This window comes from Equus quagga, unplaced genomic scaffold (genome assembly GCF_021613505.1).
Source record: "Equus quagga isolate Etosha38 unplaced genomic scaffold, UCLA_HA_Equagga_1.0 203_RagTag, whole genome shotgun sequence".
Classification (NCBI taxonomy): Eukaryota; Metazoa; Chordata; class Mammalia; order Perissodactyla; family Equidae; genus Equus; species Equus quagga.
In genome coordinates, this window is record NW_025798627.1 from 2704583 (window position 1) to 2730376 (window position 25794).

The window sequence follows — 25794 nt, forward strand, 5'->3', positions numbered from 1 at the left end:
CGGAGCCGGCCCCATGGGACACGTTCTAGACCGCGGCCGCTCTGTGGTTGAGAAGGTGACAGCAGAGTCCAGAGGTGCTGAGGTGGAGAGACCTCGGGCAGCAGGATACTAAGGAAGAGGGAGCTGGGCAGGAGTGCCCTGGAGTCTGCACGAGAGTTCTCCTGGGGTCTTAAGCTGGTGCTGGGTACTCACCCCCAGGACAGACTCCGCAGGGCCCAGTGGAGAGAGCTAGGTCTGGCAGTAAGGGTGGAGAAAAGAGATCGGACTGGAGGTAGGCAGTGCAGTGCATGGAGACACTGGGGTTCTAGCCAAGCCAGAGTGAAGAGAGCTCTCTGAACACCTGGGGTATTCAGTTAAGACCCAGAAATGCCATGCCATAGGAATAAGAACCACACTAGATTCAGGACAATACCAAAACAGTCCCACCCTACTGACACCTAAGATTAAATCTGATGTGACGGAGCAGATCTGGCAGTGATTTAACCACTTGCCAGAAACCACTCAACACCTCTAAAGGAAGATAACATATTCCAGATTCAAAAGGAGGAAGGGAGGGAGGAAGGTGTTAGATTAATGATGTCTAAGACCCTTCTAGTTATAAAATTCTGTGACCTAGAAAGAATATCTCGTTTTCCATTTGGCTTCCTGTGTATTCTCTCTTCTTCCTTCCCATTTTACAGATCTGGAAACTAAGCAAAGTTCAGTAATAAAATATTTAATTTATGTAGTATTATTTAATCTTTGAAAAATTCTGTTATATATGAGTAGGTTGTGTGATATGTAGATAGAAACATTTGAGTATTGTGTACTTAAAACTTTGCTAAATGTTAACAATTCTACAAAGAAATTCCACCTTGAAGGAGTTTATAATTCAGTCGGAAAAGAATGGAGATTCACAGATAAACTGATGAATAAAAATGATGAGCAGGGCCGGCCCTGTGGCCGAGTGGTTAAGTTCGCGGGCTCGGCGATGGCGGCCCAGGGTTTCGCTGGTTCGGATCCTGGGCTCGGACATGGCACCGCTCATCAAGCTATGCTGAGGCAGCGTCCCACACGCCATAACTAAAAGGACCCACAACTAAACATATACAATTATGTACCAGGGGGCTTTGGAGAGAAAAAAGGAAAAAATAATATCTTTAAAAAAAATGATCAGCAATAAAAACAAAAACCAAACCATACCTTCCATCACCGCATAGAAACAAGACCAGAGAAGAACCCATGACCTTAACACATAAACAGATTTACTCCTGAGGTGACTTAGTCAACGGAGAAGGGGACACCTCTTCTACTACTACCACTGAGGGCCCCCCAGGCCTCCCAAAGCTTTGAGGTTCTGGGAAGGACGGCCGGCCATCCTGCAGGCTGACCCCCCCTCCCTACGCGGATGGAGGGAGCTGGCCTGGCCTATAGGATGCTCAGTTTACCCCTCCTCCCTTCGCTGCTGTTCCTGCTCTCAACCTGCTGTCTCCTGGAAGAAGTCCTGCCTGCTGTCTGCCTCCTCCCAGCCTCACCCACTCACCCTCACTCGGGACGCAGCCAGGTGTGGATGAGGGCTGCTGTGCCCTCCACTGCGAAGTGCTGAAGGATCTCAGGCTGTGGAGAGTAGTCGCCAATTTTTACCTTCATCAACTACCAGAAGGAAAATACTGGCAAGGTCTGCCCTTCCCAGGTCCTATCCCTTCTCCCTTCCCCAAGGTTGTTACCTCAAGGTCAGGGCCTCCTTATTTATTCCTAGACTTGCTCAGAGGAGCAAAGATTAATTACTCATAGCTCATTCATTTATCTTGATTCCTAAAGTGGTAACCAAAATATTGTGGCCAGGTCTTGTTGACTTGTGCAAAATTATCTCGAATTTACTCTAAACAATATATCTGAAATGAAAACATGAGGACTCTAACTTTTTTCTACCAGACAAGATTATAATAGCTGAAATCTTTTTTTTTAAAGATTTTATTTTTCCTTTTTCTCCCCAAATCCCCCCAGTACATCGTTGTATATTTTTAGTTGTGGGTCCTTCTGGTTGTGGTGTGTGAGACACCGCCCTAACATGGCCCGATGAGCAGTGCCATGTCCACACCCAGGATCCGAACTGGCGAAACCCTGGGCCGCCGAAGCAGAGCATGTGAACTTAACCACTTGGCCACAGGCTGGCCCCATTAGCTGAAATCTTAAAATACCCTCTCTATATAATTATATGAGTTTTTTATTTGGATTATTTATTATAAATAATGTTTATTATATATATTTTTAAAGAATTCTTATAACTCAATCAAAATGTCAGCAGTGTATTGTAAAATGAGCAAAGGACTCAAACACAGTAGTGGCCCGCATGGTGAATAAGCAAACACAGAGACGCTTAACTAAAGAAGAACTGAAGAAATGCAGATTAAAACAATAAGATGACATTTCACCTACCAGACTGGTAAGGATTTAAATGTTGATGAGACTATGAGGAAAGATAGTTTCGTATACTATTGATAAAATTGTAAATTGGTAAAAACTTTCTAGAGGGCACTATATGTTCAATTAAAAAAATCTATATACCATTTATCCTAGGCATTCTATTTTTAAGAATTTCTAAGGAAATAATTAGACAAAAGGCACAAAGATGTAACCACAAGCATGTTCACTGTAATTGTGTGTATAATAGTGAAAGATAGTACTAACTGAGCGTCAACACAAGATGAGGAGGCATATTTTAAAGACACAGTGCTCAGCTCACCCATTAGCTGTGAATTGTGATGATATTTTCCATAAAAGCTTTCCTGAGCGTTAGATAATTGGGGCCAGAAAGGTCAGTGAGAAATGTCTCAACAGCTTTGCCATGGTGAGTTGACTGTGTAATAGGCACTTAATGGAAAGGCAACTTGCCAAAATAGATAGCTCTCTCCCATAGTGTCCTGGAGCCTACTATTTGTTTTTTAATAAAGCACATTTTCAACCCACTTAGAAATGGTAAATTTAGTACAAAGCTTTCAATTGTTTTGGTGGGGTGGAGGGCGGGGAAGAAACCCTAAATTGATTGGAAGAACACAGGAACTAGACTTTGAATTGAAACCAGATGTTCTCACTGTGGTTGTATTTTAATGGCTATCAGCAGTCAAACCCTAAAGCCCACGTCTTCAACATGGTGGGGATAATGTGAGTCATCCGGTAATCACTGGGCAAATTTTCTGGTTCCTTCAAGCACGAGAAACAGATAACTACCCTAGTAGCTTCAGTTTGCAGAGAACTATGTGCTGGGCCCCATGCTTAAGCACGATATCCACCTTATCTCATTTATTTCTAGAAACCTTTGGGATCAAGTGTCTTCTCCATTAGATAAATGAAAAAGTTGAGACCATGAGAAATTAATGGCCTGCTTAAAGTGAGCAAGCAGGGACTCAGGCCCATGGCCGACTCCATAGCCTGGCTCTTACTCTTTATGTTGTTCAAGGAAGGAGAGACGGACAGGGAAGGAGAGATGGAGAAGAAAGGGTCGTAGCGGGGCTGATGGCCAACTGGTAAACACCAGTGTGGCCACAGTGATTTTCTAAATATCACAGTGTTTCCACACTAATTGGTGAGTAGCTGCTGCCCTCAGCCTCTTTCCACCCCCAGTGTTCTTCCACTGCCCTCCTTGGGCCTGCTGGCCCCAACCAGCCACTAAAGGGGTCACACCTGGTCCAGCGGACCCTCAGGAGTCCTTCCAGGGCCTTCTGTTTGGGCAGCATGGGGATTAAGTGTCTGCATGTGACCCCTGAGGAGAGGGACTCCCTAGTGGGCGTAGAGCAGAGGCAGAGTCAGGCAACTCTGTTTCATACATTCAAGGCTCCCCAGCACCTCAGGCCCGAGTCCCTCCCATGTTCGCTCTTCACTGCCACCCAGGGCCAGGTGCACGAGGTCTGGCCTGTCCCTACCATCTCTTCTTTCCTGGTGGCCTTCTCTCCACACATCCTGCTCGGCACTGTCAGCTCCAGGGCACAGCCTAACGTGACTGTGGCGTTCGGAATTTGGGGGAATTTCATCAACTCTAAGATATTGTTGACTGTGAGGTTCATCATTTTATGTACCAGAAGGAAAGAAAAAACCTGCCAACTAAACTGTGACACCTGATAGTGCTGTGCCGTCATGAATCAGTCACACCGGCCTCTTGTGGCCCTGAAATTTCTTTCATCTATCCTGAAGGATTTGGCAATTTCTCCTGCCTCTGGCTGCCAGGATAGGCAATCCTGCCCGTTTCTCCATAATAAAATGTAACGCAGATTCATCTCCCTGTGGGTATGGTTCTTGCTAAAAATATGTAACTGTGGTCATTCCTCCTAAGAGGAATATTTGCATCTTTAATACCAAATTCACATTCTACTGTTGTTTCCATTTTCTGCTGTAGTTTCTATTCAAACTTTTCATGTCAATGTTGAATCATAATGTAATCATTCTGGAGACATTTTGAATGGTGATTAAAGCATGTAAACTATCAACAGTGCGTTGTAACTCAATTAAGGTGATGATAATTCGAGCAGCTAGGACCAAGTTCACGCAAGCACGGCCAGGGACAACTCTGTCGTGATTACTGCCTGGCCAACAGTGATTGTAAGATGTATTCTGATTTCAAAGATTTTAAATTTGAAAATATGTGCATCTTAGAACTGATTAAAATGCACTTTATTTGAGGTAAATCAATTAAACTTTGCAGATGCAAAAACTGAGACTCAGAGCAGTTAAGCTCTTCAGGGTCACAGGCCTCATTACTGATGGAGCTGGAATTCAAGTCCAGGTCTGTCTGACTCCAAAACCCATGCTTCTTTCCATATAAGTTGATTATCTGAATGGGGAGAAAAGTAGGTCATATGAGACTATCGAGGATACTGCTGGTGTTTCGCCTTGTCCCCTCAGCAGCCTTTACCAGTTCTGTGTTCCTACCCACAGCTTCTAGGAGCTTCCCTCCTAAAAGCTTAAACCTGCAGCCTTCTTTGGAGAACTACCCTAGGGCTACTGAAGCAGCTTGATCGGGACACTTCTCAGGGGTGAAAGTACAGAGGCGTTTAACGCCTTCAGGGCAGCCACAAGGCAGTGACTGACTGATGCAGGAGTAGAAAGCCCAGCTCCTTTGCCTTGAGGCAGGACAGATTCTGTGGGGTAACCAACCTTCCAGAGTTTCCCTCAGGATCAGGCTGAGGCTGGGACTTCACCAGCCTGGCTCTGGCTTCTTCCTTTCCCTATCCTGCTTCCCCACTTTCTTACTCCTTTCCTTGGAGCCTTCTTATCGTAATCACTTGCACACGAATCCTCATCTCAGAGTCAGCTTCTGGGAAATCTGGCCCAAGACAATGAAGAAATTAGTGAATAAGGCAGCATTATGAATGGATCCACAATGCTGATGGAATCTGCTAAGTGAGCAAGCCCTCATCACTCTTCCAGTCTGTGAGCAAGTCCTGAGTCTCACTGTTACACTTCTGACCAAGTAAGTCTACTTGCATGTTCAAGTTCTAGGAGCGTTAGGGCTTGTTAAGTCCTGCCCCCTGTGGGTCCCAGGTGAGATCCCTTTGGACTCCTGCTCCTAATGATGACCTTTGCCACATTCAACATCAGCTCCTGGTCTGGAGGCTTTCTGTAACTGCCCCTAGGAATCCTGTTTTCATTCTTGTCACTATTCAGGCCCAAATCTAGATTATTCCAGCGGCTGTGTCCCTGGGCTTCACATTTGGCATCGGTAAAGTCTGGATTTTTCTTCTCTTTTCTTCTCATAAACATTATGATGGGAGTCACACAGTGCTGGAACTGGCAGAGCTCTGAAAGATCATCTGGCCTGCCAGACGGGGGAAGTGACTTGCTTAAGGTCAAAAAAAGAGCTGGGAAATGATGTCTAGAGACCACAGTTCTGTTTCTTGTACTGTCATGTCCCTAGTTCTGGAGTTAGCGTATTTCTTAGTAAGACACAGAACAAATCTGGCTTCAAGGAGGAAAATTTCCTCCATTTTGTGTGATAAATTCAAATCCCATTTATATCTAAGAATACGAAGTTCTTCTCCCTTATGACACTCAAAGTCCTCAGGACCGTCACATGTATCTTTCCACGGAGAAACCTGATCCCTTCACCTCCTACCTGGGATGTCCTAGAAGCTTCCGTTTACTTCTTGGGGTGAGGACAGTAATGTCTCCCTCCCTCCCGCCTGTGTAGTGGGAGAGCTGCCTCAGAACTCCGTCTCTTTCCCAGCTCACTGTGTAGGGGCGATCACATGAGATCATTATGAGAAAGCACGTTCTTCTAATGTGTTACTTTCCCTTTGGTCCTTGCTTTCTGCTGGGTGACACTGGGCCTTTGTGAGTGCAGTTGGTAGACCAGTTTCCTAAACTTCAGTTGCTCATATGCCACCTTCATGATTTTCACCATATCTTCATACTACACATTCTGTTATCGACTTAACATTCATATTTAAATGAACTGACTAGGTAAATTTAAACATATTGTTTAAATTCCTAGGTAAGCCAATTTAAATTATTTTAAACAATAATATCTCTGAAAACCCAAGTTTGAGGTGATAGTTACATTTCTTCCTAATACATATTAAAGATAAACGTATAACTATTAAAATAGAAAAAGTTCTGCCTACAATCATCTCACTGACCCCCCAATAAGATGCATGCCACGCTTCAGGAAACGAATCTCTGTTGCATGTTAGCTTGCTAGGAACTCCTGGCAGTTCTCAGCTGGGTACAAGATGCAAGGTGCACCCTTCGAAAGACTAACATGGAACAGTGATTCTTCCTGGGATTCAGTGGACACATATTCATATGATGTCTGTCAACTGGAGTAGGCTGAAGGGATTGTGTGACACAATGTACAATGGCATAGAGCTTACTACGGGTGGGATGTAAGAGGCATAAGGAAAAGTGCAAGCCAGTGCCTTCTGTTGCTTGGATGTGAGTTATAAGGTCACTGTCTTAAAAACGTATAATAGAGCATGGTTAGGCAGTAAAAGGGTCTGCTCAAATCGTAACACGGTGCTGAAGAGTGACAGTCTTAGCTGTGTCTGCTTTGACAGTCACAGTGACATTGTTACATTGTAGTATGATTGTACTGTAATTATTGCTAATTTGTTTAGTATCGTCTGAAGATGTCTTCCAAGTGTCACACTGGTATTCAAAGATGTCTGGCGGACCAAAAGGTTCATAACTGCTGACATAATGCTTTAGGCCAGTGACAATGCACACACCTGCTTAAAACAGAGGCCCTTAAGGGTAGTGTTATTGATGGAAATTTCTGGAAAACTCGCAGGCTGACAAGATATCAGTGTGAGAAAAAAATCTGCCTCAGTCATCGATAATCTCAGTCTGTAAGTCTTGTCTTTGAACACCATGGATAGGCAACTGGAGGAGCGTGGAGAAAACGACTCATTTTGCTGCTAAAGGAATTCCTGAATGCCTTTTCTGCCAGTTGCCCTAAACTGGCACTGAATTATTTGAGGGTAAATCTACTTTTTTCTGCCTAATTCCAGTTATGTACATGGTCTCTAACTTACTTTCTTATTGAATTCATTTTGATGAGTTACATTTTTTATAGTCAATTATTCACTAAATCTGTTTTCAGGTTTATTGCCAAAAAGTTGTTCTTAGTACTCGTTTAGTTTTAAAACTCTTTGTTGTATTTATAGTAATGCTCCATCGTTGTTCCTAATATTGTCTATTTATGCTTTCTCCTTTTATTTCTTTACCAGTTTGCCACGGTTTTGCCTATTTCTTTTTTAAACCGGCACACTTATTGCGTGGCTAGTGATGGAAGTCCTTAAGATGAGCGGGATGCTGCAACAGCTTACCGTCTTCTGCCCATGCCTGAGTCTGCGGTATACAGTTCTGAGGCCACACATTCGACCCAACGGGGTGGTAGGCCTTTGAGCCTCAGCACTCCAGTTATGCTTTCTCTTCCTGTTGGCGGGGTTCCTTCCACATCTGCCACAGGTCGACTTCTGAACGTGGTAGCCCTTAGAGCCACAGTGGCTGTGCAATGTGTGCACTGTATTGCGACGCTTTCCAAATGATGATGTTCCCTTCGTCATCTCGCTTCTGCAGCCGAGACCAAAGAGGCCGGAAGAGAAGTTGTCTATTTTTGTAAGTCTTCTGAAAGAGCGAAATTCTGGCTCTGTTGATTCTACCTTAGCCTCTTGATAAGCCATCGTCACACCGCATCCCTTGGCATGCACTGCAACATTTGTATGTGAAAACTCCCCTAAGAACGCGAAGCTATTGCTCTGAATGTGTGAAAAGTCCCCTTATCTGGAAAAACTTTAAAAAATTTCCTGTGTGGGAGTATTTCCTAATTTTGTGTCCACTTCTCTAAACTCACTGTAACATTGCTCCTTCAGTTCTCTTCCTCTGGGCAGCACTTTCCCCAGTGACGGGTTTGTTCCCTCTCAGTTTTATTGCTGTTCAAACTCTGAAGCACGGCGAGAAAGTCCTGCTTCAAGGGCAATACGTGATTAGCTTGGTTCATTCTGGAAAGCCCAGGCTCAAGCTGAGCTCTGAAAGATGATTAGAATTTGCATATGGGGTGGGGGACAGTGGTATTCTGGGAAGGGTTTGAAGGTCGTGTGTGTGGGCCACAGTGGGATGACCTCTCTACCCCTCAAAAAAAAAAGCCTGGAGTTTCAAAGTAATCTCCTTCAACCAGCCTCATCTTGACCCTGGCTCTCTGGCTTTCTGTGCCCAGGGCTCAGACCATCTTTCAAAGTCTCAAATCTGCACTGCTTCCTCTTACCACAGGGCATTTGAATGTGCTCTTCCCTCTGCCTGAGACTCTCTTCCTTGTCCTTGCCACTTTTTCCGACTTTATTTCTATTCCCCTCTCAGATATCTGTTTAGCCTCTGTCCTTTCATCATGAATACTTTTCTGATTCCCACCAAAGAAGGTCAAATTCCCCTATTACAACCTATCAAGAGTACAATTTTAGATTAATCGTGAGATCCCGTAATTAGAGTTCCTCTCTCTCTCTGGAATGTAAAGTCCTTGAAGGCAAGAACTACGTCTGCTGTTTTTTCACCTTTGCCCGGTGCCTCAAAAGAATAGGCACTCAGGTAACAGTTGTTTAATTTTATGATTTGCTAATTAGTTAACACATAGCCAAACCATGTAGAGATCTACAAAGTCCATCTCTAGGGACAAAATGTCCAGACAAGAGCTACTTGACCCAAGCCTGCTTGGGATTTGAGAGGCCTAAGTTATTCCCATGTATTAAAAGAAATGAAGAAATGCAAAACAGACTGAGAAAAATTGTGCTGTTTTAAATGTTTACTTGAGGTAACTAACACTTTAACACGTACAATACAACACAATATAATGTAATTGTGCTACTCACAAGACAATTTTAGGTTTATTAAATTATTCTTTCTTAGTGCATTCAGGCAGTGTGGCCTGGATTGGGTTCAAGCATAGAGGCATACAATGCACATCTTTGTTTAACCCCGTTAGTGCGTCTCTTGGTTCTCCGAGCAGCCTCCTCCCCTCGAGGCCCTTTGTGAAAGTGATGCCCAAGCCACATCCCCTCCTGGCCACTCACACCTGGTGACAGGACTAGGCTTGACCAAGGATATTAACCCATCCAGAGAGGGAGCCAGGTAGAAGGAGATTTACTCAGCCTTGGAAAAAGGAGAGATAGGGAGACAAACTCTGGCAAGTTCTCTCCCGCACAGCATACACCCTGACCTGGGAACACACCTGTCTCACCTGTGTGGCAGGTCAAGCCCTAGAGATGAGTTGCAAGTGCCCAGCGATCGTAGCTCCTGTGGCCCTGAGTTTCGAGTCACCAAACGACACATGATTATAATCAGATTTCCAGCGTTCATACGCTGTGATCCGGGTAATCCTCTATTAATGCCCCTGCGGAATTCCCGTTTAGTGTCATTGGAATATTGCTGCATAAAATAGTCCCTTCTTCCAGCAATTCTGGAAATCTCTGAACTACAGACAATTTTTCAGTCACAAAGGTGTATTAAGGGATTTAGTGCATATAAAAGTTATTGTACAACACCTACTCCAAAAGTGTAGGTGGCTAGATTACACATGAACTATGAGAATTCCTGGGTTAACATGAATCTTTAATGGCTGTTCACTTTACTCCCCTTTTATTCTTTTCCTTGTAGAGGAACGAGGAACCTTGAGATGTACCTGCCTTTGTGTTCAGCTTATATGTTGCGTGACTAGGAACAACGGTATTAAAGTTGAGTGTTCTCAGCCTCTTTTACCCACTAAATGGAATTCTGAGTCTGGAATCCCCACCTTGCCTTTTCCTCTGAGAGCTGAGGAAGATTTTGTCTTTGCTAGGTTGGTTTCTGGATTTTGTGATGTGGAATTGGGACAATGGTAGAAAACAGGACATAGAAGAGATGGGTTGGGGTATTTTCATAGAAAAAGGCCAAGATTTACTTACAAGAGAGAAGAAAGAGGGAGGATAAAAGGGGGAAAAGAAAGTAAAGTCCAGAACTATGAGGGCTTTGTCTTTTTTTTAAGGAATTTTGTAGTTGAAGGTTGAAGGTCAAGGAGAGACAACATGGACTTGAGAAGCAGGTCTGTTCCGTGTGGAGGACACCGAAAGAGGTGGAGGTGAGAGAGAGGATTTTTTTTTAAACAGTGTTTTGTTTTGTATTAAAAATATACTTCCTTATTCTTGATGCTTTTCCAGAGAGATGATAGTCATGATTTTATTAGTGTTAGTTTGGTTGCTGGACTGTTGCTTTGAATGCCAAACTGCTCTGAGATTGGGCTTCTTGGGACGCCAGTTCTATTTGAGTTAGAATTAGATAGTGGAATATAGCGGTTATTTCCTCATTGGCTAGTCTTCCTTCTTTTCTCAGGCTTTGGGTTTCCGTCCTGATTTGGTCAGATCCTCATCTTCCAGGAAGTTGTCGGCCTGGATGTAGCTTAGTGTCTTAGCCTGGGTCCTCCCAAAGCAGGTCCTGAGGCAAAGATTTGAGTTCAGGTAATTATTGGGAATGCGATCCCAGGGGACGTGAAACTGGAATAAGCAGCCACCACAGGGTTGTGGACAGTTGAGGCTGGCACTGTTGTGGGTGGCTGGTGCTCGATCCCCTGGGACCTTCTGAGGAGCTTTATGACATGTGTCTTAAAACTGTCCTCCCAAGGAACCAAAGGGAAAGCGTTTGTCTATTGGTTCTGGTCTTCTCTTGGTCAAGCGTGCCTCATATGCTTCAATTGTTCTGGGCTTTTGGCTTGAGCCTGCCTGAAAGTTGAGCAGTGCTAAAAGGTAAACTGAGGCATGTTAAAAATTTTAAGTTTATCTGAGCAAAAATCGGTTAGAAGAGGGCAGCGCCAAACCAGACGTGGTTAGGAGCACTCTGCCAACAAGAGCTCAGGAAATAGATTTATAGAGAAGACGGGGAAGCAAAGCAAGGAAGTTATTTGATTGGCTGTAGCTTAAAGCCTAGCTGGCTGTTTGTGATTGGTTGTCCTTCGGTTTTGATTTTGCAACCTTGAGCATTCACAGGCTTAAATTTTGGTTTGCTTGGTAGGCCGCCAGGGCGTTAGAGCCACCTCAGTCCAAAGGCCTTCTTGTTTAGTTAATTTAACAGAAGGTTCTCATGGACATCCTACTTCATGAGGTTAGAGAAGCTGCAGGGCATAAAGCAAAAGGCTCCTGGTGTGGAACAGAGACAAGGAGGCCTCGGGCTGCACTTGCCCAGAGCTGGTCGCAGTCTGCCTGGAACTGAGCATGTCAAACCGTGCAAGAACAGAGACTCCTTGGAAATGGCAGTGTGTCTGCCTGGACTGTGCATGTGAAGGAGCAGAGGGCGAGGAGAGCATTGAAGGAGACTGTGCAGCATTATGGGCTGAGCCAGAGAATACGGACTTCCTCCTGAGAGCAACGGAGAGCCAGTGAAAAGCTGATGCAGAAGAACGCCCCAATCAGATTTGTGTTTTAGAGAAAAACCTAATAACACCGGTCACGGTGCACAGGACGGCTTAACGGGGTGTGTGGCATGTGGGGTAGGGGGTGGTGATGGCAATTGTGAGATCTGTTCAGAGCCGACAGGCGACCTAGGTGAGGTGCTGTGAGGATCTAAAATAACACCGCAGCCGGGGTCGAACAGGGAAAAGCTGGCCGTGAACTGGTTCAGTGAGGGGCTTGTGACCCAGGCTGAGGAGCAGTCTCATTCCCTTTGGATCACAAGCTGTAAGGATGTGACCCCAAAGCTAGTGGCTGTCTTGTTCTCCACCCTTTGGGGAGACGGTACCTGAGCTCTTTTTAAACATTTTGATTATTGTTGGGAAAGACAATCTTTCAATACCTAATAATTAATGTACACCATTGTTTTTGTTTAGTTTTTCTTCTGTAGCTGTGGGAATGAGACCAAGCCACATCAGATGCTGAGGGGTTCAGTGTGTGTGTGCGTGTGTGTGCGTGTGCCTGTGTGACTGTGTGTGAGAGACAGCAAGAGAGGGAGAGAATGACTTGATGTTGTGAGGTTCCCGCATCCGTCTACCCCGAGGCCGGCTCTAAACCCTACTTTCCATGGTTTGATGGTTTGTTTATATGAACATGTAATTTCCTCTTTTTGGCTTAAGCAGCTTGAGTTGAGTTTCTCATAATCAAGAGTCCCGACTAAAATAACATCTTTGTGCCTAAAGCTTTTTTCTACTTTGTCATTTCTTCAACATATATTCTTTTGAGAAAAAATAATAGGTCCAAAATTATCACCAATTTACACTATCTCCAGAAATGTAGAATAACTTATTTCACCATACTCTTGCAAGTACTGAGTGATGTAATTTTTTTAAACCTTTGTTAATTTTTTAGGTTAAAAAAATCCTGTTTAAAATTGCTTATTTGTAATTACTGGTGAGGTTGAAAAGATTCCAATTCTATTTGTTTTAGATCTTTTTTTTTTGTGAATTGTCTAGTTGTATCTTTTACCTATTATATTGATTGGGGTCCAAATGTTTTTGGTTTTTAAAACAATGTGTATGAATTCTCTCCAGCTAAAGCAGTCATGGTTATTTCAAATGTTTCCCCTAGCTTTGTTGCTGCGCTTCATTCTGTCTATTGTTCTTTTGGAGATAAAGAAATTATAAAATGTTATGTAGGTAAGTTTGTGTTCTCTTTCACAGTTCTTATTATTTAGCAGAAAGTAAAGCAGATCTATTTTCTGCTCTTTTGCCTTTTTGTGTTGGCTACACATTTTTGCTTTTTTAAAGCAATGACTTTTAAGAGTAGAAATCCTCCATAGTTAATGTGGCAGCCATGGAGGGTCTGCCCAGAACTCCCTTGGAGAAGGAGCTCCCCTCTCAGCTGTGAGGGGCACAGTGAGTGGCTCCTTCTGCAGCCCCTCAGGATCTGCCACAGTGGCTGTCCGAGCTGCAGCATCTGAGCTGCAACCACTCTCTGCCCAGGCAGCTCCCAGCCAGTGACTGAGCCCGGCAGCAGGACTAGGCCTGGCCATTCCTGCCAACACAACTGACAACCCCCCAGGAGCGATCTGTGTGCCAGAGCCCTGTTGGGTTGAGGGAAAGGTCCCCAGGGCTGCACTGCTGTCGGGGCAATTTCTCACCAATCTTCCTTCCCCTTCTTCTTTCACTGGTGTCAGACCGACATTGCGTCTGAAGATTTTCCCTGCCTACCCCTGTTCCCTCTCCCCTCTACTTTTCAGAGGCATTATCTCTGGCACCTTTATCTTTGTTTTGACGTCTGCTTCCTAGAGGACACAAATGAAAGTTATTATTAAACAATGAATTAGTTCGGCGAAGAACAACAGAGAAAAGAACAAATCAAACTAAGTCCTACCATTTGCACACATCCTAGTGCACGTAAGTAGACGTAAAATAGTTGGGTGGGTGGCTGGAGGAGAGATGGGCCAGGGATGCATGTCCGTTCTGTTCTCTACATATCCTCACATCTAGGACAGTGTCTGGCATGTGGTGGGCACTGACATGCTTGTTCAATGAATGGACAGATTAAATAGTTTTCTAAAAATAGGATGGTACTATGTTTTTTCCATTAAACAAAAACAATATTGAGTTTAATTTTATTTGAATTTATCAGAATGAAAAGCTTTAGTAAAACTTAAGGAATTTCTTTTCTTTTCTTTTTTTTTTTTTTTGGAGGAAAATTAGCCCTGAGCTAACATCTGTGCCCATCTTATTCTACTTTATCTGTGGGATGCCTGCCACAGCATGGCTTGATGAACGGTGTGTAGGTCTGCACCCAGGATCCAAACTGGTGAACCCCGGGCTGCCAAAGCAGAGTGCATGAACTTAACCACTACACCACTGGGCCAGCCCCTAAGGAATTTCTGAACTGCAGAAAAGATTTATCACCATGAAGGGTCATGGTTTCTAGTAGGATCACTCTAAGACATAAAAGTTTAAAAAATATTACTTAATGAATTTTGACATTTTCAATCATTTCCCTAGCCATGGAGAGCAGTGGGAGGTGAGCTCCTTCTTGAAGGGAGGTCAGAGCAGGGCCTCCCTGGCTACCACATTAACTACATAAGATTTCTATTTTTAGATGTCATTGCTTTAAAAAACCAAAAATTTGTAGCCAACATAAGGCAAAAGATGTTTGAATCTTGTGATCATCCCTCAAAAAATTCCCTGAGATTTAAAAAATGGAAGTGTGTTAAACCTATAAATTTGTTTGTGATAAGTTGACATCCTTACAATATTCATTTTTAAATCGAAAAACACAAGATGTTTCTGCATTTAGGCAAATCTCTGTATCTCTTCGACTTGGATTTGTATTTAAAAAAAGTATACCATGCAAATTTTACATAAAAATATTCCTACTGCTAGGTATTTTATAGTTTGTGAGACGGTAAATACCATTTACAAGCAATTATATGATAATTTAGGACAACAGAGCCTGTTGCCCGTATAAAGGATCCAGGGTGTGAGGACCACGGAAGACTGAGGGAGGTAAACAGCAGTTGTAGCAATGTGTCCTGGTCAGATGGAGTCCTGTCACCCACCCTGGGCAGCGTGTTCCCAGCTGATCCCCAGACCCTGAGCCTCATTTTTGATCAGCTAGTCTTCTCCTTGTTGGCAGGAGCATTCTTGCCACCAAAGAAGCTAAATGCTAGATTTTACTTTCCAGCCTCTCTTACAATGAGAACCTGCACATTGACTCAAACTGGCCTTTAAAACCTGCTGAGTATCTAGGAAAGATTTTTTTCTCTGAGAAAAGAGAGACAAGCAAGAAGAAAGCCCACCCCCTCACTTTCTTCCTGTCTTTGAACATTGATGTGTGAGAATGCAATGCTTGGAGCTGTGGCAGTCATCTTGCAACCATGAGGGGAAAACCAGGAGACTCACAAAAGCCATCCCAGAGACCTGATGTCATCGTGCCATCGTGTATATCAACTCTAGAATTGCCTATGGAAATACTGGAATGTTATCATTTGTGTGTCTCGTCACATGCAGCCAAAAGCATTTTAACTGATATACTGTCTGGATCTGCCTTTGCCTCCCTCAGCTCTGTGTCATACAAACCTTTTCTAGTTCCCAATCCTTCCACTTAGAATGTCTGGGTGGTCTAATTAATACCTCCAGATCTCTCCATTTCTAGCTGTCTGCCCTCACATACACTCCTCCTCCTACGTATAACCTCCCTGTTGCACTAGGAGCCAGCTCCATCTGCTCCCGTGGAGAGCCTGTTTTCTACCCTTGCTCTATACCCTTCCTGACCATTTGTCAAGAGCTTAAAAACAACCCCAATTTTACACATCATGGCTATTGCACACATATATTGTTTTTGTCTGCTCATCATTTCCTTCCTGCTCCTCCTGGGAGCAGTGTCTTGATTTCCCAGGAGGGGCTGCCTCTCCTTTACTCTCAGTTCCCATCATGTGAATTGAGTAGATCTCATTCATTGTGTTCCGGGTCTGGCTGCTCTTCCATCCTCCTAACCATCATTGGTTCATGCATGAGCAGTGACACAATTTGAGCTAATGAGCTCCAATCCTGGGACCTTTATTTTAACTAAATGGAGATAAACTTATTCTTTCTGCTAAGATTGCTAGTGTCAGACTGATGCAAAGCTGGAGCTTCTGGGGCCTGTAAAAAGTTGGGCTAAGAAGTCAAAAGAGAAAAATATCAAGCAGGAGATAGAGAGAGAAGAAACAGGCCTGGTGACACTGGATGAGCTCCTGGATTTTTCTATCAAGTGACCCAATGATTTTCCTTTTTTGCTTAGACCAGTTTGAGTTTGGTTCTTGTCACTTGGACTTGCAACCAAGGAAGTGCTGATCACTGGAGTACCTGTAAATTAAAAGTACAGGCTCAATGACCTTTGGGTGTTGGCAGCCTATTACCCTCAACTCATAATCCTAGGACCTTGACACCATCCCCTCCCTAACCTCAGTGCCCCTCAGCTATTTCTCCTAGTGTCTCACAGACACATGCATCCTTCAGTTCCAGTCACTGGGGATGTCTCCTGCCCATAAGTCACTTGAGAGAGGGCCTCACCATTGTCCGAGCTGCCAGGGCCCTCCATGAGGGCCAACCACCCTACTGTATATTTTAAGTTTAGATTCCACTACAAACACAAAACAGCTGTCATGATGAGACGTTAAAGTGGGTTCAGTGTGTAGCCACATTGAAATCCCTTAGAGCCACAAGAAGAAAAAGTTCGTAATTTATTATCAAAAAGGTGCATTGCATGGAAATCAAATTTTAAACAATGAGATTTTTAAAGATATTGACTCCATGAACAAAAAAAACAGCATTCAGAATCAGTGAGGAAACCCACAGTAGTTGTGTGGTAAGCATTTTTGAGGATTCATGGAAACTTGCTAAAATGAACATATGTTTAAGCATCTTTAAAAAAAACTGTACAAAATGCTAAAAGTAAAACTTCATTAGTGCCTTAAAAGCCAAGAATATCAAGCATATGTAAAGACCTACTACCTGGGTCTGGATTTTGTCCACAGTTTTAGTAAACAATTCAAAATGACTCTGCATCTATTGTTAGATTAATGGTTTTTACTGAGGACAACTGTCTAGATTAACATCAACTCAACTCATGGTTTCTTCATTTTAGGAACATAAATCCTCAGGAAATCTGTCAGTATAAAAGAAATACCTCAGAAGCCAATCTCTTCTGTTCTTTAAAAAAGTGCTTGATGACTGGTCCTTAATTTGTCAGAAGAAATAACTGTAGCAGTGGAAGTTACCCCACAGATTTTTCGTGACATTCCAACAAAATTAAGGCTTTTGACTTAACGCAAGATGGCACCCTGTGCAACCACAGTCTGAGCAAACCTGAGTTCCAATTTCAGTTCAAGGACGGTGTCAAGATGGCTGCGTAGGCAGACTCTGAACTCACCTCCCACAGACACAATGAATTTACAACTACTCTTGGAACAATCACCCCTAAGAGAGAACTGAAAACTGGATAAAAAGAACCCCGACAACAAGGGACAGTGCTGACTGAGGTGGGAGAGGCAGAAATTCCTTTCTGGAGAGAAAAAAAGCCATCTTTGAGCTGAAACACTTCATGGCCAGCCAGGAGTAATCCTCAGGTATGCAGCCTCCTCTGTAGGAGTGGGGGACCTGGGCTGGGGAGTGTTAACACAATGAGTGGCTTTTGGACTCAGCACAACTGTGATGAGTGTCATAATATCTGGCTTTGCTGGCTATTAACTACAACAGGGAATATCCCCAGAAAAGCCATCAGACATAAGAGGGGACAAAAGGCTGCTCTTAAAGGGCCCATGTACAAATCTCCCCATTTTGGAAAGCCACCTAAAATCAATAGAAAGAAAGATGCACAGTCCTCTGGTGAAAACAGACTCATGTGATAGGCTCAGAGTGCATCTCAGTGAGAGGTGAGACCTCTCCAGGGACTGAGACATTGGCAGCTGTCAACATTGTGACCTAGTGCATGTGTGCTGACACAGACTCTGGCAGACACCATTGGAGTTCTTCCCCTGGCCTGTTAGCCCAGGGGTCTGCCACACCCACTAGAGCAGTGATTTAATCAAGTTCAGCCAGGGCAGGCAGCCTGCCCTAGGGACTGGCACCAACCAACAACAAGCCCTCATGCTACTTGTGGGCCTGCATAGGTGGGATGCCTGGAAACTCTGGAATTGGGCAAGTGGGTCCACCTCGTGTGTGAGGGGTGGAACCATGTTGGTGGAGTGTGTGGGGCCTCTGCAGTGGGGTGACTGGGTCCACTTCAGTGGGTCTGGGCACGTGCAGAGGGCAGGACTGTGTTAACGGAGTGTGTGGCTCTGCAGGTGATGGGACCTGACAGCTGCAGCAGGCCAGTGCTTCTCAAATAGCCACATTGGGGCTGGACCCATGGCTGAGTGGTTAAGTTCACGTGCTCCACTTTGGTGGCCCAGGGTTTCACCAGTTTGGATCCTGGGCACAGACCTAGCACTGTTCATCAATCCAGTCTAAGGCAGCATCCCATATACCACAACCAGATGGACCTACAACCAGAATATACAGTTATGTACTGTGAGGCTTTGGGGAGAAGAAGAAGAAGAAAAAAGAAGATTGGCAACAGATCTTAGCTCAGGTGCCCATCTTTAAAAAAAAAAAAACCAGCCACATAGGGGATTGACCGCATCTTCCAAAGCCTGAAACAATCGAGTGCTTCCATGCCTGGACCCACTCAGCTGCAGTCCTGAGAGAGCTGACAATATCCTTGTAGGCCAGAGGCCTACAGCGATTATAAGCCCCCAAGCCTAGCAACCAGCCACACTGGGCGCCTACTCACTTAACAGAAAAACTGCAACAGGAGTGTGCTATTAGACATTGCAGCCAACTGTGCTGGGGCATTCCACACCTGACAAAGTGATTGAAGGGATCACACAGCCACACACAGCGGAGTGTTACAACCAGCTGGCCAAGTGGACAGCCTAACCTCCTCAGGCACCTGCAGCAACAGCAACCCTGCCATGACAGAAGGACACATGTAGCCCATACGGGGGACACCCCTGGAAAATTTGGAACTGGTGATAAGAGGGAAGAACACTGCAGGGCCTCATAAAGCATCTCTTATATAAGGCCACCTCTCCAAGATTGGGAGACAAAGCTGACCTACCTGATACATAGATATAGCACAGAGAAAGAGGCAAAATGAGGAGGCAAAGGAATGCATTCCAAGTAAGGGAACAGGACAAAACCTCAGAAAAGAACTAAACAAAGCAGAAATAAACAATCTACCTGACAAAGAGTACAAACAAATAGTCATAAGGATGCTCACTGATCTTAGGAGAAGAATATATGAATACAGTGAGAACTCCAAAGAATTGGAAAATATAAAAAGGAAGCAATCAGAAATGGAGAATAAAATACTGGAAATTAAAAATTCACTCAATTTTTGAGTCCCTCAATTGAGAGACTCAATAGCAGAGTAGATGATACAGAAGAATGAATTAGAGAGCTGGATGAAAGGCTAGAGGAAGTCACACAAGCTGAACCAATAAAAAAAGAATTAAAAAGAACAAGGACAATCTAAGGGACCTCTGGGACAACATCAAGCACACTAACATCCATGTTATAGGTGTCCCAGGAGTAGAGACAAAGGGGCAGAGAATCTTTTTGAAGAAGTAATAGCCGAAATCTTGCCTAACCTAAGGAAGGAAGCAGACACCCAGGTACAGGAAGCATAGAGAGCACCAAACAAGATAAACCCAAAGAGGCCCACACGAAGACACATTATAATTAAAATGTCAACTATTAAAGATAAAGAGAGAATAATCCTAAAAACTGCAAGAGAAGGGCAACAAGTTACATACAAAGGAAACTCCATAAGGCTATCAGCTGAATTCTCAGCAGAAACCTTACCAGCTAGAAGGGAGCAGCAAGATATATTTAAAGTGCTGAAAGGAAAAACCTACAGCCAAGAATACTCTACCTGGCAAGGTTATCATTCAGATTAGAAGGAGAGATAAAGTATTTCCCAGACAAACAAAAACTAAAGGAGTTTATCACCGAGAAACCAGCTTTACAAGAAATGCTAAAGGGACTTATTTAAGTGGAAGAGAGACCACAAATAGGAATAAGAAAATCATCAAAACAAAACAAAAATAGTCAATAATATCACTGGGAAAGACAAATATACAATAAAGGTAGCAGATCAACCACCTATGAAGCTAATATGAACATCAAAAAACAAAAGTACTAAAGTTATCTATTTCCATGACAAGAGGGTAATGGATACACATTCACAAAAAAGAGGTTAGATACGATATCAAAAACATAAAATGTGGGAGGAGGGGAGTAACGGAGCAAGCTTTTAGAAACAGGTCAAACTGAAGAGATCATCAACTTAATATAGATTGCTATATATGTAGGTTATTATATATTAACTTCATGATAATCACAAATCAGAAACCTATAACAAACATACAAAAATTAAGAGAAAGGAATCCAAACATAATACTAAAGAAAGCCATCAAACCACAAGGGAAGAGAACAAGAGAAGAATAAAGGAACAGAGAAGAAGTACTAAAACACTCAGAAAAGAGTAATAAAATGGCAATAGGTACATTCTTGTCAATAGGTACTTTAAATGTCAATGGACTAAATGCTCCAATCAAAAGGCATGGGGGGCCGATTGGATAAAAAAACAAGACCCGTATGTATGCTGCATACAAGAGACACCCTTCAGACCTAGACACTCACAAACTGAACGTGAAGGGACAGAAAAAGGTACTCCATGCAAATGGCAAAGAAAAGAAATCTGGGGTAGCAATACTTATATCAGACAAAATAAACTTTAAAACAAAAACTATAACAAGAGACAGAGAAGGGCACTACATGTTGATAAAGGGAACAATCCAATAAGAGGATATAACACTTGTAAATATCTATGCACCCAACATAGGAGCACTGAAATATATAAAGCAATTATTAACAGACTTAAAGGAGAAATAGACATCAACACAATAATAGTAGGGGACTCTAACACTCCACTTACATTAATGGGTAGATCGTCCAAACAGAAGATTGATGAGGAAACATTGGCCTCAAATGACACATTAGACTAGTTGGACTTAGAGATATATACAGAATTTCCATCCCAAAACTGCAGAAAACACATTCTTTTCAAATGCACGTGGAACATTCTCCAGGATTGATCATATATTAGGCCACAAGACAATTTTAGGGGGCCAGCCTGGTGCCATAGTGGTTATGTTCGGTGGGCTCCACTTCAGCAGCCCAGGTTCATGGGTTTGGATCCTGAGCATGGACCTATGCCACTTATCAAGCCATGTTGTGGAAGTGTCCCACATACAAAATAAAGGAAGATAGGCACAGATATTAGCTCAGGGCCACTCTTCCTCAAGCAGAAAAGAGGAAGATTGACAACAGATGTTATCTCAGGGTCAATCTTCCTCACCAAAAAACAAAAATAAAAAAAAATTTCAGTTCAAAAGTGAGTTTGACCACCCCATCCAAGCATCTTCCGCAAAAATGGCTTTCCAGGGACTACTTGGACGGCCTCTTTCTTGTCCTGATCTATTTCCATTGGACTTTAAAATTGTACTTTAAAATTGCAAGGAAAAAGAGATGGTGGGTGGGTGTGTGGGAGGATTTGCAGTTTCAAAAAATGTTATCACCCAATACCAATATGTAGACCTTCGTCAAACAAATTGTAAAATAAATTTATGACCCTTATGAAATGATTGAAAATTTTAACAACTACCGAATATTTGATTACATTCAAGAATTACTGTTGATTTTTTAAGGTATGATACTGGTATTGTGGGTATGTTCAGAAAACAGAGTCACTACCTTTTAGGAGCCATACTGAAATGTTTGGGCACAGAAAGATAGAATGTCTGGGATTGCTTCAGAATAATAAGGGGAGATGTAGTGGATGGGGCTATGGAAGAAATACAATTATCCATGAGTTGATCATTGTTGAACCCAGGTGATGGGTAAGTGGGAGTGCAATTTGCTATTCTATTTGTTTAAAATTCATTACAATAAAAAGTTAAAAATATTGTTTATGTCTTTTGGCAGCATTTAGGATAAGTTTCACCAAAGTATTATTTTTTAAGGAGTTGGAATATTGGACTGAGTTTCTTTTTTCCAGCTTGTTCTCCATTCTTAGCTGTTAGTTTTCCTCAGGGCCTCCTTCCTTTTCGTTCCTTTCCTGTTCCCTTTATTATCTCATTTACTGATGTGGCTTTCATTTTCAACCATATGCTGACAAATCTCAAATCTGAATCTCCTCCTTTATATCCAGCTCTGTCTACGTATTTCTCGGCTTGAATGTCCCACAGGCGCCTGAATTAACTGAGCTCATCATCTCCATTCCCCAAACGTGTCCCTTTTCCTGAATCACTCTCTCAGTGATGCCGAGAATCATGAGTGTTTCTCTATTTGGCTCATGCCTGTTATTCTGGTTTTTACAATTAGGAATTGACTGTCTGATTGTCTAGTTATCCATTTCATGAATGAATTGCGTGTTTACTGAGTGCCTGTCACTGGGCGTTCTACTATCCTGGAATTATATGTCTCATGACCTAGCACAGTGCTTGGTATAGAAGTAACTGTCAAAGAGCTCTTCTTGACAGATCCTTCTTTTTTTATTTAATGAAACATTTCAAGCCTTCGAGAAAAAAAGAGATGGAAGAATAATAAATAATGATCTGTGTACCCACCACTCAGCTCAAGAAGTAAAATTTTAGAGATAAAATTCAAGTCTCTGTATACCCTCCATGATCCCATCTCTCTCCCTCCTTTCCCAATTGCCCTCAATTTGATATTTATCATTCCAATGAAAAATTTATATTTTTAGTACTATGGGGTATTCTTTTGAATATTTCAAACTTCATATATGATATATATGTTGTATATTGTTATAGCTTTGTTGGCATAGTGTTACAGTTGGGGATTTATCCACGTTGATGCATGAGACTAGTTTGTTCGTTATCACTGTTGTACAGTATTTAATTGTTGTTTATTTATCCATTGTCTTGCTGATGAACATTTAGGTGGTACTCATTTTTTCACTATTATAAACATGCTACAATGAGTGTTTCTCCTCTTCACATGTGAGAGTGAAATTGCTGGGTGGCTTTTCTAGATATTACCAAATGAGAAGTGTTTGTAATCCCAGGTGCAAGTAAGATAGTTCCTGTTGCTTCACATTCTTGCCAACATTTGGCATGCTCAGACTTTTAGATTATTTGCTCATCTGATGAGTGACTCTTTGGGATTTTAAATTGCATTTCTCTGATGATTATTGAGATCAAACATCGTTTTTATGTGTTTACTGGCCATTCAAGGTTTCCCTTTTTGTGTGTGTGAGGAAGATTCACCCTGAGCTAACATCCACTGCCAATCTTCCTTTTTTTGCTTGAGGAAGACTAGCCCTGAACTAACATCTGTGCCAATCTTCCTCTATTTTGTATGTGGCTCACCACCACAGCGTGGCTGACAAGTGGGTCGGTCCCCCCACCGGATCTGAACCTGTGAAGTTGGGCCGCCAACTCGGAGCATGCAGAACTTTAACCGCTAGGCTATGGGGCCACCCGCCATGGTTTCCTCTTTTGTAAATTATCTGTTTATAGGTTTTTAATTGAGAGAAAATATATATAACAAAATTTTACCATTTAAACCATTTTTAAGTGTATAATTCAGTGGGATTAAGCACATTTGCACTGTTGTGCAACCTATATATTTTATTAATTTTCTGTTTTAGTGTGTTTAAACTGTTACCCACCGTAAGAACTTTATTTTATACTGTCATCCAATATGTTCACATGCAGACACACATACAGATACATAACTGAAACAAAATTTCACAAAGTAATACTTATCTTTAATACGTGGTATGTGCTCAGATATTTTCTATTCTAATCTATTTTGTACTGTTTTGTTTTGTTTTTTTGTTTTTCTTTTTAAAGATTGACCCTGAGCTAACATCTATTGCTAATCTTCTTTTTTGCCTTCTTCTCCCCAAAGTCCCCCAGTACATAGTCGTATATGCTAGCTGTAGGTCCTTCTAGTTGCGCTCTATTTTGTATTGTTAACTAGTAGTCCACAACCCACGAAACTGATTTCAGGACTCACTCATGGGTCAACTACAGTTTTAAAAACAATAGTTTATTGGATATTTCCTTATTTTTATATTTTATTTTGGATACTAAGCTTTTATTAGTTACATGCTTTGTAAATATCTTTACTAGTGTAGTTTGTCTTTTAACATTGTTCATATTTTGATGTACTGAAGTTTTCTATTTTAATGTAGTTAACTATTTTACTTTTTGCTCTACGTTTTGGGCTTTTTGTGTCTTGTTTAAGAAATCCTTCCTTTTTTCATAGTCTTAAAGATATTCTCCTATATTGTTCTCTAATTTGCTGTAAATCTTTGATTTTCTGCTTAGATATTTAATCAACCTGGAATTGATTATTGTGTATGGTGTGAGGTAAGAATATGACTTCAGCTTTTTACCATTCAACAACCAATTATTCCAGCATCATTTATTGAATACCTAATCTTTACCCCACAGATCTGCAGTGCCACCTCTGTCAAACATCATGTTCCACATATGAGTGAATCTGTTTTGGGGTCCCTACTTTATTCTGTTGATAAATTTATCTATTTCTTTACTAATACTATATTACCTTAGTTACTATCATTTTATAATCAATCTTGATGTCTGTTAGGTATATCTCTCTGCCTTCTCATGCTTCTTTGTAATTGTCTTGGCTATTCTTAGCTTTTTGTTCTTTTACAAAAATTTTGGAATCAAGTTGTCAAGTTTCGTGAAAAAACATGTTGGTATTTTGATTGGAATTACAATGAATTAATAAATCAACTTGGGAATACTGAAATGTTTAAAACATTGACTTTTCTCATCCACTAAGATGGTATACCTTTCTGTTGAGATCTTCTTTAATGTATTTCAATAACCCTTTATAATTTTGTCCAAATAGGTTTTGCACAAATTTTGTTAGATTTATTTATAAGTACCTTCTAGTTTGAGTTGCTATAGTGAATGGCACCTTTTATTTTAAAATTATGCTTCCTAATTTTTCATTAATGGTGTATAACATGAGTTGAAAACTATGGCCTGTGGGCCAAATCCAGCTTTCTACCTCCTTTTGTAGAGAAGAATGTAGCCACATCCACTCTTTACATATTGTCTACAGCTGCCTTTGTACTACAATGTCAGATTTGATTACTTAGGATAGAAACCATGTAGCCTTCAAAATGTAAAATATTCAGGGGCCAGCCCTGTGGCGAGTGGTTAAGTTCACGTGCTCTGCTGCAGGCAGCCCAGTGCTTCGTCGGTTCGAATCCTGGGCACGGACATGGCACTGCTCATCAAGCCACGCTGAGTCGGTGTTCCACATGCCACGACTAGAAGGACCCACAACTAAGAATATACAACTATGTACTGGAGGGGGGGGGTGCCTTTGGGGAGAAAAAGGAAAAAACTAAAATCTTAAAAAAAAAAGTAAAATATTCACTATTTGGTTTTTCATAGAGAAAATCTGCTGACCCCTGATGTACAGGAACACAACTGAGTTTTGTCTATCTTACATCCAGTAACCTAGCTGAACTCTCTTATTAGTTCTAATGACTTATATGTTAATTCTTAGATTGTTTACGTAAAGGACCATATTACCTATGATTAACGATAGTTTTTTTCCCCTTTATCTTGGTTCTTTTGATAATGTTGAATAGAAGCAGTAATAGCTGCCCTCCTAGTTTAGTTCCTGACTAAAGAAAATGCTTCAAATCTATTACCATTAAGTAATACTTCTGCTTCGAAGTTTTGCTAAATACCAAAAATCACATTAAGGAAATTGTCTTCTACTTTTTTCTT